This window comes from Grammomys surdaster, unplaced genomic scaffold, assembly GCF_004785775.1.
Source record: "Grammomys surdaster isolate TR1022 unplaced genomic scaffold, NIH_TR_1.0 194, whole genome shotgun sequence".
Lineage (NCBI taxonomy): Eukaryota > Metazoa > Chordata > Mammalia > Rodentia > Muridae > Grammomys > Grammomys surdaster.
Genome location: NW_021604639.1, coordinates 6969840 through 6981963, shown reverse-complemented (window position 1 = coordinate 6981963; position 12124 = coordinate 6969840). Strand labels below are relative to the sequence as shown.

General features: G+C 41.2%; 1 long non-coding RNA gene across 1 annotated transcript; it reads left to right on the top strand.

Moving 5' to 3' along the window:
• Window positions 1-50: 50 nt before the first annotated feature.
• LOC114623199 lies at window positions 51-11634 on the top strand. Its single transcript, XR_003711729.1, has 3 exons — window positions 51-228; window positions 4019-4145; window positions 11493-11634. It is a non-coding gene; the product is annotated as an uncharacterized LOC114623199 (long non-coding RNA).
• The last annotated feature ends 490 nt before the right edge of the window (window positions 11635-12124 follow it).

Here is a 12124-nt window from a genome sequence, read left to right as displayed (position 1 = left end):
ACCTCTAGGTACGCCGCGGTCGCGACGAGTGACTAGCGGAAAGACGCAGCGCTTGGCTCCTGCATCACTTAGTGTCCCTTGAGCAACAAGTGCTGTCGCCTGGCAGTGTGGAAAGTTATTCGAGTAAATACTGTTGATGGAAGAGACTGCATCAGGTGGCCCGAACTCCCGCTCCTGACCTTGCAGCCTCGCGGTAGTTTGCGGATGCTCGGCCTTCACCTGGCATGGGTCAGTGAAAAAACTCTGCCCCGCACGCTGCCCTGAACCCAGGCCCAGGACATAGACACACAGTCTGATGGACAGACCTACATGGATTGAAACCATCCTCTTCACTTTCGGTTTCCCTGTCCGTTTAATTAAGCCACCCATTTCTTTGGATCCTTGGGATCCTGTCTGCCTCAAACATCTATTCTTGCCTCCAGATTATCTTTTAACTAAGTGACCCTTTCTCGGGTATTGCCATCTCCATCAAACCCTTCTCCCCATTCCAGTGACATCAATCATTCTGGTACTTGATGTCTAGAATCCTCTGTCTCTCCCTAACTAGATACCCCTCAAGGTTCTTCCTCTCCAGTCTCCTTTCTGAATGGTGGCTTCACAGCCCCCATGTGGACTACTTTGATGATACTAGTTTCTTTCAGCCTGGTTTCCTTCTCAATTCCAATCAGACATTTCAATCAGAAGTGAAATCTCCACCAGGCATGACTCCAGATATATTAAATTGGGTATATCTGAAAATCAAGAGCATTTACTTTCTGCTTTTCAAGCTAAGTGCTGTTGGAAAGGACAGCCTCACCTCTGACTCCCACCAGGGTCCAGAGCAAGACTGAACGTAGAACCAAGAGCAAGATTGACAAGGAGTAAAGACCTTGAAACAAAGTTAGTAGATGAGGCCTCAGGAGCAGAAGTGAGGTCATAAAAAGAGTGGTCCCACTGATGATAAATCCCGGGAACAGGAGCAGAGAAGGAAACTTATGGTATAAGGCAAAAAAGAGCTGCACGTGGTCCCACACAATAGGTTAGCAGAATCCAGAGATTCACCAAGGAGATTGTGCCCTAGGAGACCAACTCAAATAGGAGGAAGTGGTTAAGGATGAAACTCTTGAACAATTAATATAATCTTCACTCATATAACTCAAGAGTCCCATATGGAACTATAACTCAAGCACTGTTCAAAGCAAGTGATCCCAAATAACTCACTTAGCTCCTACAAAGACCTTAAAATATTGGTGGGGAAACAAAATCATAGCAAGGCCAGAAGCCAGCAGAGTCAGCCTTGAACCTGTGGGTTGGCTCCTACAAAGTCTGCACTGACATACTCCTAAGTCATCGTGCATACCCTCTCAGGTCTTAACAAGTCCTGTTCTTCTTACATGAAACCATCTCATGTTCTCAACATCCCAGTGTTAAAAGTCCGTTTGAAGCACATTGCCATTTGCTGTCTTAGCATTACTGGTCATTATCGTGTCAGCAAGTTAGATACACACTCGGGAGCTCAGCATATAGCCTAGGATGGTCTGGAACTCACTGTATAATAATTCAGACTTTCCTGAAATTTGTGGTGATTCTCCTGCCCCTTGGCTGTCCTGAAACTTGATCTGTAGACCAGGCTGGCCTTGAACTCAGAGACCCACCAGTCTCTGCCTCTTGAGTGCTGGAATTGAAGGTGACCATGGCTGGCTATTACTGGGAATTTTTTTGCATATTGCCACAAACTTCCTGGATGTTGGGTTTATAGGTATGCGACACCACCATACTTGGCCAAATTTGTTTTGTTTTTCTTGTAGAGTGCTGGAGATTGAACTAGGCAAGCACTCCGCCACTGAGCTCCAACCCCAGCCCTCTTTTTCTTTTACCATCATTTAAATAATACTTTATTTGCTTCTGATGGGAAGCCATCCTTTCTTCAGCACTTAACCTGAGGGAAGTAACTGAAAAATATCTTACTTTTACATGACCTTAATATTTGCAACATCATTCACATTTTAATATTTAAAAAAATTCCCAGCAATAGCCACCCATGGTCACTTTTAATTTCAGCACTCAAGAGGCAGCAACAGGTGGGTCTCTGAGTTCAAGGCCAGCCTGGTCTACAGATCAAGTTTCAGGACAGCCAAGGCAACACGGAGAAACCCTGTCTCAAAAAGAAAAGAAAAAAGAAAGAAAAGAAAGAAAGAAATTCTCAGCAGCCAGCAACCTTCTGATCTGATGCTAAGATTAGAGACCAGCTTCTTATCCAAAGTCACACAGCTGGCAGGCAGGACAGACCTGGCTGAGGCCAGTTGAACTTACAGCTATCTCATAAACACAGTCATTTATATACACAACACTCACATACAGGACAGAAGTTATTGCATACTATGACATGTCAACATATGTGATTGCAGTTGCAGGTCACTTGTTCATTCAGAAAAGGAATCACTCATGAAATGAAACAAGGATTATCCTTGACAAAGAGAAAACTGACGTTCATGTCAGAAAATAAACGTGAAAGAGTTGCATAAACCAATCCCCCCCCCAAAAAAAAGCTAACATCACAAATGTTTTACTCTTTTTACCCAAGAATTAAAATTACATTTGTTTGTTTGTTTGAGTTTTTTTTTAAGACAGGTTTTCTACATAACTCTGGTTGTCCTGGAACTCACTATATAGATCAGGCTGGTCTCCAACTCAGAGATACACATGCTGCTGCCTCCAGAGTGCAGGCATTAAAGGCATAGAGTCAAAAGCTTTAAGTTGTGGCTCCAACTTCAGTTTACAACCTGCCTGAGTCAGAAGATACTACTTAATTCCTTTGATCTCTAGTTTTCTCTTTGGCAATATGGGGGGACAACTAATACTCACCCTCAAAGGATTATGTATGGCAGGTAAGAAATACATGAGCACAAAAGCAAAGCATGAGTTGGGGGACAATGTAGTCACCATTAGTCATAAAATTTAATTCTGAAATTCCTTTGGGTCATCATGTATTAAATGCCAAATAGAATTCTTCCTATAAGAATGCCAATAAAATAATCTCTTAAATTTCTTGTAGACTAGGGAGCGAATGAACCTTCTAGCCCCATTTGCTTTCAGGTATTTGCTTTAAACTGACTTTGGACGGTCATGTAACTGAGCACTATGTTATGAGTCTCCCACTAGGTTTTTATTAAATAGCCCTCAATGAGAATGGCTGCTACCTAAGTGACTTTCCAGGGACTTGAACACTACTTTTGTTTAATTCAGTAATTTTGTTTATTTGTTTGTTTGTTTTTGTTTTTTGTTTTTTGTTTTTGTTTTTCAAGACAGGGTTTCTCTGTGTAGCCCTGGCTGTCCTGGAACTCACTCGGTAGACCAGACTCAGAAATCCACCTGCCTCTGCCTCCCAAGTGTTGGGATTAAAGGCGTGCGCCTCCACCGCCCGGCTTGTTTTTGTTTTTCAAGGCAGGATTTCTCTGTGTATCTCTAGCTGTTCTAGAACTCTATAGACCTCAAACTCTCGGAGATCCACCTGTCTGTGCCTCCCAAGTGCTGGAATTAAAGGCATATGCCACCACTGCCTGGTAAATTCAGTAACTCTTTACTTAGGCCTGCACAAATGCCCAGTGATTGAATTTTTGAGGTTAGAAGACCAAAACTTGACCCTCAAATAATACTAACACTGTCATTTTCTGAATATGTGCCATAAAGTTTAATTACACATGGTTACTTCGCCTCCAATCAATTCCCCATGCCTTAAACTACCCCCGTTAGCCCACAAATATCGCCAAACCCTGTCCTGAGTTATGTCGTTTTGAGACTTGGGTCTATCTTTTTTACCCTTTACATCTTAGTATAACCCTTAGCTCTTGAAAAAAAAATAATTTCAGCTATTTCCATACAGATTTGGTCCTGCATTCTGTGTTAACTTCTAGGGATAAGAACTACCACAGGAGAAGAAGAAGTAAAACATCTCCTCTTTGTTTATCTATGAATATGAAGTTGGAAAATTGGGTCTGGAAACCAAAACCATTTACCAGCAGCTCTATTTTCTCTGCAGTTGTTCTCCTCTAGAGGGTCCCTAAAAGACACAAACATCATGAGCCATCATGAGCCAGAGTCAGAACAGCAATGATGAAGCACACCTCATCACTGCACACCATATGGCCTACCCCACCTGCCTATTGGTAAGAATCCCCATTCCTCCCACCCCTCTCATGATTCGCCTGTCTCCATTCAGCTTCCTAAGGGCAGATGTGTGTCTCAGATGTTTGAGAGCACATTTTACCATGAAACATACTGATCCCCCCCTTATCCAGGGTAAACACACCACTGGTCACCTTCTCCAGTAAAACCAAACTGCTGAAAGCCTTTTAAACGAACTAAGAGAGCTGGGCAGTGGTGGCACATGCCTTTAATCCCAGCACTAGGGAGGCAGAGGCAGGTGGATTTCTGAGTTCGAGGCCAGCCTGGTCTACAGATCTACAGAGTGAGTTCCAGGACAGCCAGGGCTACACAGAGAAACCTTGTCTCGAGAAACCAAAAAAAAAAAAAACCTAAGAGAGACAGCAGCAGCAGAAATCAAATTGTTGATCCTCCATTCCATTGCAAAGAGATCCAGTTACCAGAGATAAGTGTGAACGTGTGGAGGTTTGAATATGTTTGGCCCAGGGCTGTGGGCATGGGCTTTAAGACCCTCTTCCTAGCTGCCTGGAAGCTAGTCTAGAAGAAGCAGCACTCTCAGCTCCTACTGCACCATGCCTGCCTGGACACTACCATGCTCCTGCTTTGATGATAACAGACTGAACCTATAAGTCAGCCCCAATTAAATGTTGTTTTTATAAGGATTGCCTTGGTCATGGTGTCTGTTCACAGCAGTAAAGCCCAAACTAAGACAGTACCTTAGTATAGAGGAGAGCAAGCTTTGGCTATAGTAAAAGGTCATTTTCAAGGGCATTCTGCCAAAGTTCTGGTGGCAAAAGGTGTCATGGTTTTAAAAGGGAGAGGGCTCATTTTTCAAGCCTCTATTTTGTAGACTTGTTCTCTGTTTTCTAGCTATAATTCTGATTGATGAAAAGTACATCTTGCAACGGATGCTGTGCCAGGGAAATGTGAGCAAACTTCTTACCTAAAAGACGTCTTTGTGTGGGGATTAGCCATAGGTAGCTGCCCTTTCTGAGGTATTAGGAATAACTTAAGCTGTGTGTATGTTATTTCCACGAATCTCCTTAGAAACTGTGCTTTGACAAGTTACTTGTTGTAAATGACACGCTACTTTTTGATGTCTAGAAACTCGACTTATTTCTAAAAGCAATAGCCAGATCTTCAAGGGCAGGGACTATATCTTTATCCATTTCTCAAAGCAATCTACACTGCTCTGAGTATGCACAATGACTGGAACTCCACTGACTGAAAACTGGGATAAGTTCTTGGTACACTTGGGGAGCAAACACTTGGAGTCTGTGGCCTCTTTCTTCATCAGGCTGCTTCACTTAATCACAAGGCTGTTAATTCCCCTGTGCATAGCTCTGAAATAGGTCAGATCTCCAAACTCTTATCTTGGGAGAAAACCACACTAGCCTTCCAGCCAAATGACAACTGGGGCTGGCTCCAGCCCAGAAACATGTAAATCTCTGGTCCCTTGAAATGAGGAAAGAGATGCAGGACCTCATATTCAGAGGCTGCAGCTGGAATCCTAGTGGTTAGACACTCCTCAGATGAGGCAGTGTCCAGAATACTAATTTCTGATCCAGAGAGTTTATGCTGAAGTAAAACTTGAGGAGCCCACGGAGCAGGCAGGAAGACACCTCATTTGCCCACAAGTGAATACATCTAAGCTTCTACCCCACAGTCGTTTTCTGATTCTTGACCCATGGCCTCTTGGCATAAATTGATACCTCAAGTGGTCAACTAGGACTGTAAGCTGAGTACACACAATGTAGATCTTTCAATGTCAAAATATTTGATTATGAAGAAAACTCACTGAAAAAAAAAGAGTATTTAATCATAGTTTTTCTTTATTATAATAATGGAAACAAAACAGATTGAAATTATACCCAAAGGCAATAGATTTGCTTGTTTGTTTGTTTGTTTGTTTGTTTATTTCAAGATAGGGTTTCTCTATGTAGCCCTGGCTGTCCTGGAACTTGGTCTGTAGCTCTTATGTAGCCAAGGCTGGCCTTGAACTCTGAGATTTGTCTGTCTCTGCCTCCCATGTGCTGGGAATAAAGGCTAGATTTGTTTCTTTACTTTCTTTTCTTTTTTTCTTTTCTCTTTCCTTTTCTTTCCTTCCTTCCTTCTTTATCTTTCTTTCTTTCTTTTTTTTTTTTTGAGACAGAGTCTCATTGTATAACCCCCGATGATGACCTGGAAACTGGCCATGTAGACCAGTCTGGCCTCTGGCTTACAGAGGTGTTTCTGCTTCTACTTCCCAAGTGGGAAGATTAAAGACATACATCACCACATATGGCTTGATTTTCTTTTAAACTAATACACTAGATTTGTGCAAGGTTTGTAAGATTTTTCTTAATTTAAATTGTATTTATTTATGTTACTTATTTATGTTGGGGGGGGTGTGAGGCATGTGGAAATGAGAGGACAGTTTCCTGGGGTCCATCCACCATGTGGGGCCCTGAGCTCATACTCAAGTTCTCCACAGCAAGTGCTCTTACCCACTGACTATCCCCTCTCTTCCCAGTTCTGTAAGTTTGGCTAAAGTTTAGCTGCAGTATAAGTATCTTAACTTTACAGAGGTCAGAGTCCAACAAGGAAGTCACAGTAATACCATCGTTCGTGGAGGGTATTGATGGCTGATATTAAAGTCAACCCCCATCCAAAAGTATTATCCAGTCATCTTTGGAATTAAATGACTATTTAGAGTGTATGTTCTACTTTTGAAACCAAACTCCACCCTATGTGATCCTTAACAAATATTTCAATGTCAATAAGCTGCTGTTTCTTCATATCTAATTTGGGAGCAATAATATGTACATAGAATAGGCTAGTGAGAACTTAAACTAATTTTGTAAAGTATTTATGTTACCCTGGTATGTAGTAAATACACTAAACTATGTATGTATCTGTTTCTATAGAGTGTTTGCTTATACTAATTTTTTAAATTTTACTTTATTTTTGAAATTTGCACTGAGCCTTAATAATTAAAATACAGAGAACAACTGCTACATGCCAGGTAACTATTTTGATTCCTCCAGTAAGGTGGGACATAAGAATGCTGTTTGTGATCTGAGCATAGTTGTTCATACCTGGAAATGCCAAGTGCTTATGAGACTGGAATTGGAGGATCATGGCTGCTGTGCCAGTCTGGACTTTATAACTAAACACACTCATCCCCATCACACACACACACACACACACCCATACTGGTTTTGGAGAGACTGTGACTTGCTCACTCTTGTACAGGTAGTAAGGAGTACAAGCAGAGATTGAATTCAGAACCATTGGACTCCAAAGCCACATTTTCCATTATTCTACCTCCCAGGAGTGACTTTGTTCTTGGCCTCTTTCAAGTTATTACCTTTTTGAGTATGACTGCCAGCGCATGACAAGTTGACATGGGGTCATGTGTGTAAGCCACCCACCTCCCGGGTGTTTGACTAAAGCACTGTGTGTAAGGACACTGTTTCTGTCCTTAGTGTATGACATAGGTGAGATGGATGCCAATGAGCTTCAGCAGCTGTTGATGATGACTGTTTCCATATGCTAACTATAGCACCAATATATGATTATTCATCCCACTCTATTAACACAGTGTTAAAAACACTGTTTCCATTTTGCAATTTCCAAAAAGATGTTTTAGGTTTAATGAAAAAAAAAAAAAACCTTTCAACCTTCTAACTTTTCAGCTTTTTTTTTTTTTTTTGGAAATGCACGACGATAAAAGTTTAGAATTTATTTATGTTTGAATAATCAGTTCACAAGTGATTCCAAAGTTTTGCAGGCAAATTTCTTAAGATCAGCAGACTGCCATACTGCAAAGACAAGTTTCATCTTGATAATTATGAAAACTGGTTAAGCAGCTAGCTGTGCTGTCTATCCCCTCAGAATAAAGATAGCAAACAAAAAATTATTCTGAAGATATGATATTATTGTCACAAGTTTAAAAGTTGATTATGAAAGTCTGTGTGATAAGAAGGTGATGGTCTTAACAGTTTCCCATAAAGATGAGGCTGGAACTTTTAAGGATTTATTTATTTATTTATTTATATTTATGTTTTGCTTTCTGTTATGTGTATGGGTATTTTGATTTCATGTCTGTTCGACACTTGCCTAGTGCCAGCAGAGGGACTGTTGTCAGATTTCATGAAACTGAGTTACAGATGGTTGTGAACTGCCATGTAGTTGCTATGAACTGAACCTGGATCCTCTGGAAGAGAGAGAAGCCAGTGCTCTTAACTGCTGAACCATTTCTCCAACTTGAAGTTAATCTCTCCTCTGTTACCCATTTTGAGAGTATTTATAAGCTAAGCTTCACTGTTATATATTTGTTTGTTTTGTTTATGGTTTTCCAGACAGGGTTTCTCTGTGTAGCCCTGGCTATTCTGGAATTCCCTCTGTAGATCAGACTGGCCTCAAACTCGTAGATGCACCTGCCTCTGCCTCCAGAGTGCTGGGATTAAAGGCGTGCGCTACCAATGTCTGGGTATGTAATTTATTTTTTTTATTGAAAGCATAATATTCTTTGCCATGATAAACTTAATCTAGTCTCCATTTACTTCAAAAATCAAAATCTATGATTGAAAGAAATAGCAGAGCCTAGATAGCTTTGACTCGCACATATGCTAAATGCAGGGTTACTCCACTGTTGAAGAGATTCTACCTATTTTACCTCATTCCTTTGTTACTCACAATAACATATTTTTTTAAAATTATCCTTTAGTTTCTCTGTGTGTGATATGAGTTAAGGGGTGTGTGAGTGCATGGCAGGAGTTCAGAAGACTTAGGAGTCCCTGGAGTTGGAGTTGTAGGTACTTGTAAGTTGACCACCATGGTTCTGGGAACTGAACTCAGGCCCTCTGGAAGAGCAGTAAGCCTCTTAACAACTGAGCCATCTCTCCAGCCCTACAATAACAAATTTTAAAGAAGTTCCACTTCTTTCACATAGTCAGCCAAGACTCCAAATCAGTTTTGTATTAAAAACAATGAAATACCAGGGATCACAGGAAGGCATGAGAAGGTGTAGAGAAGTGGACGAGGGTCCTGTCCTAGAACCTTCAGAAGGCTCACTGTTGATGTTAGGCATCCAGCCCTGTAGACTGTGGGAAGTAAGTTTCTGATATCTAGGCTTTCACCCTTTGGAACTTCATTGCATAAGCCCTAGAAAACTAATGCACACATATCAAAGTGTTAGGGAGCCTCTGTACTCAAGTACTCAATGCTGTTTATCATGATACTGCCCAAGTACCATCTGCCATCATGCAAAGTGCAAATAACATAAGAAACCCAAAATAAAATGAACCATGCATTAGAAATTTATTGAAGAGCAGTCACAAAAATGAAAACATTAGCTACACACATGAAAACACTATTTGTCCTTGAATATCGCATGTACAGTGACTCTAGCACTTGGGTAGTTGAAGCAAGGGAACCATGAGTTCCAGAGTAATTTGGACTCCAAAGCTTGTCTATAAATAAATATATAAATATGAAATGCATTTTTAGGGTTTGATAATGGTGACATACCAGTAACCTGATGTGAATTAGCAGCTGTATTGTACAGAAGTATATCACATATAAAACATTAAGTAGACTATAATCTGTACTTCCGGGCAGTGGTGGCACACGCCTTTAATCCCAGCACTTGGGAGGCAGAGACAGGTGGATTTCAGAATTCAAGGCCAGCCTGATCTACAGAGTGAGTTCCAGGACAGCCAGGGCTACACAGAGAAACCCTGTCTTGAAAAATCAAAAAATAAGTAAATAAGTAAGTAAGTAAGTAAAAAGAATAATCTGTAATACCTCATTTAGTTCAGGAAATTTCCATTTTAACTGGAGAGAAAACAGAACTGAATGCCAAGCAGCCTAAATGCCCTTAATGCCCCCCCCCCTTTTTTTTTTTGGTTTTTCGAGACAGGGTTTCTCTGTATAGTCCTGGCTGTCCTGGAGCTCACTCTGTAGACCAGGCTGGCCTTGAACTCAGAAATCCTCCTGCCACTGCCTCCCAAGTGCTGGGATTAAAGGCATGCGCCACCACTGCCCGGCATGCCCTTTGTTTTTATACCTTTACTGGTGCCCTCCTTTCCTCTGTCTATCCTGACTTTCCCAGACTCCCACTTTTACACCATGAAGTCTATTTTCTCTTCCCAAATTCTTTATTCACAGAGGTGTACACATATGCTCATGGATGCACACACATGTACACAGACACACACCACCTTTGTCCTCTCACAATGTCTGTCCACAGTACTGGAAAGGCTCTTCTACTCTGCCGTGTACTATAGGAAAGTGCTCTCATACTTCAGTGCATTTACATCACCAGCAGAATGTTTGTGTGCGCTCTCTCTCCTAAGACCGAGATAATTTTTACTACAAAAGTTCTCCATTTCATCAGAGTTATTTTTCCTTTTTGAAGACTTCCTATGATACCACCCAATGATTTATCTTCTTTACTAGAAATGAGGAACAGTAACTACAACCAGACTCGGTTAATTTAGTTTTCACATCTTTTCTGGGTATTCATGGTTGTGTATTGAACCTGTGAGTGTTGTCTCATGCAAGAGAAAACTGAGAAAGGCTGGTACAGGTGTTCTATTAAACTCATGAGTGGGAAACACGGGACTTGCTGTTGAAGTCAGAAAGGTGTCACTGAAGAGGCGTGATTCAATCCACACCTTAAGACATAGTTGGAGTTCAAATCAAGTGAGAGGAAGTGACTTGCCCAACTAAGAATAACAAGTTTTAGAATAAGAGTGTTTGGAGAGCAGGTTGGGGCCACTGGAAAACTATCTGTATCGTTGATATTTGATTGTTGTTGTCTTTTTAAAATCTCTATTTTGTAGTTGATAGATAAGGCACATGAATCCTATGAAAGAGATAAGATAACCACATATATTATTTATTTGTTTATGTATGTGTGTGGCACATGCATATGTGTGCCCATGCCCAGAGGCCAGAGGAGAATGTTGGGTATCTGGCTCTATACTCTCCACATTATTCATGAGACGAAGTCTCTCACTAAACCTGAAGCTAATCAGGCCCACAAGTCCAGTGATCCTCTTCTCTTCACCTCCCCCAGCATCACTGGGGTTACAAGCACACCTGGCTTTCTACATGTGTGCTGTGTTTTTGAACTCAGGCCCATGTCTTCTGCATCAGTTGCTCTGCTTACCCACTGAGCCATCGCCTTAGTCCCAAACATTGTTTTTCTCATACTGAACAGAAAAACAAGGTTCACACTCATCAAATACTTGGTAAGCAGCTATGCCTCTATGTTGCTTCTTTTTATTCTCACAGTTCTTGTGAAGAGAGGCCAATCTGAGTAGGGGCACAATCATTACTCTATTTTCTCTGGCTTGCAGATGAAAGAGTCTATGCCCAGAGTCTTCTTGTCTCCTGCCCCAAGCCAGACTGTCAGACTTTAGAACATCAGTTTCACCTCCACAGTCTTGCAGGCTCCCAGCCACCTGCCATCAAAGGAAGAAAGGGCCAGGCTGAAATATGCATGCCCATTTCTTAGACATCAAGTCTAAGAAAAAAATAAACATTGTGTTGAGATGACTATGCAAATTGTTTTTATTTTACCTAACCCTGGCAAATTCTGTTCTTGTAACTTTTAGTAACAGGGTTAACAGTTTATTTTGTTCAGCTGGGCAATTCTATCGATGAATGGAGATCTATAACCCTTACAGATACTTTCTGAGTGAGCATCTCTCTAAAGCAGACAGCTACTCATTGCTGCCAAGAACATACCTTGAATACAGTATACTTTCAGTTCCGTGGAACACAAGGAACATTCTGAGCATTTTGATCAGCTCTTTTTTTCTTATTCCTTAAAATATTTTCAAAGTGAAGAATGATTTGGGTGGTCAGAAATGAGTCTGTTTAAGATATTGTACATTTTCTAGACCATCAATTCTCAACATGTAGATGGAGACTCCTTTGGGGGTTGAAGAACACAGAGGTTCACAGGGGCTACCTGAGACCACTGGAA